This window comes from Octopus bimaculoides, chromosome 26, assembly GCF_001194135.2.
Source record: "Octopus bimaculoides isolate UCB-OBI-ISO-001 chromosome 26, ASM119413v2, whole genome shotgun sequence".
Lineage (NCBI taxonomy): Eukaryota > Metazoa > Mollusca > Cephalopoda > Octopoda > Octopodidae > Octopus > Octopus bimaculoides.
This window is the reverse complement of record NC_069006.1, coordinates 3307297-3308847: the sequence shown is the minus strand read 5'-3', so window position 1 is coordinate 3308847 and position 1551 is coordinate 3307297.

The following is a 1551-nucleotide window of genomic DNA, read 5'->3' as shown; positions in this document are numbered from 1 at the left end:
ACTCCGGCAGGAGCTATTAGGATAGAATGGGGCATGCCAACGCTAGGCCGAAACAGCTGTAAGTTTAAGTTTATGTTTATTCTCAAATTCCTTATGTACTTTTATTTGTAAACCCGGTTGTCAATATAACATGTTTGTCATAAACACTTGTACTTTGTGGTTTTTTGTCACATATATATATATATGTATGTATGTATGTATGTATGTATGTATGTATGTATGTATGTAGGGTGAGTCGACTAATTGCTAAAACCGTTTCGAATCCCACCGAAATCAACTTCCAACCTTTCACCCTTTCGAGGGTCTCTCTAGATAAAGTACCACTCCAGTTCGGGATCTTAGATTGGCAGAACTGATTGTAGTTTTAAAAACTTTGCCAGTTCAGTTCAGTCCACCACTCATTCTATTTATCAATCAATCAGCTCATTCAGGCTCTGTGATTAAGTACTCAGTTGAACGTCTGGCCAGAGGGAGCCCAGTGGACCTCGATGATGACTGTTGAAAAAGGGGATCGTGATGAGCTTCCCGGTAGACTTGTTTTGCCTTTCCTCTTGTGCTTACGAAAAACAGATGCTCGACTCATACAATTCAATCAACAAGCAGTCTGAAGCATTTCATAAGTTACTGAAGCGTTTTTGCCCACTTTAACACAAAGACTTTATTGCATGGCGAACTTTCAAATTCTCTTCACGTCCTGACTGCGTACTGCAAACTTGTCAGCTGTGACAAACAGTGTTCAGTAGAATGTGGTCGAAGTGTTATTACAATCTGTAATTACAAAAGCTGGCAGGAGAGCTTATTAGATGTATGTTGTTGTTGTTGTTATTGTTTGTTCCTTCTCGAGCCATGCCTGGCTCGTGAGGGCTGGTTTCCCGGTTTCATTGGCGTATAGGATCCCAACCTGAACGGGGCACCAGTCCTTCGCAGTTGAGCTGCTAGATGCAGGAGGAAAGAGTGAGAGAAAGTTGTAGCAACAGACTCAGCAGACGTTCGCCACTACCTTCTGCTGGAGCCGCGTGGAGCATAGATGTTTCGCTCAAAAACATACGTACCACCTGGTCTGAGATTCGAACCCGCGATCCCTCGACCGTGAGTCCGCTGCTCTAACCACTAGGCCATGTGCCTCCACTATTAGATGTATGGTGATGATATACTAAAACTACAATAATCTAGAATAATTATAACTGCTTCTCCTAAAAGAGACTCAATCATTCTGGAATGTACCTCGCATCAACGTTACAGGGTGTTGCTGTCTGAACAGAAGGGGCCATGATAGATTCTGTGAGCTAAGCTAAAGACTTTTTCATTACCCGAGCGTTATACTAATACATCTGTTTGTTGTCTACACCACTTGTCTTCGTCTTTTGTTTTTTTTTTGTGAATTCTCCCTGTTTATATGTATGTATGTATATGTATGTATGTGTGTATATACATACATACATACACACATATATATATATCACGTCCTCACGTTGTGGTTTTTTGTTATTGTTTTTTGTCTTTTTCCTTTTTTTGAACCTATACATATATATATATATATATATATATATA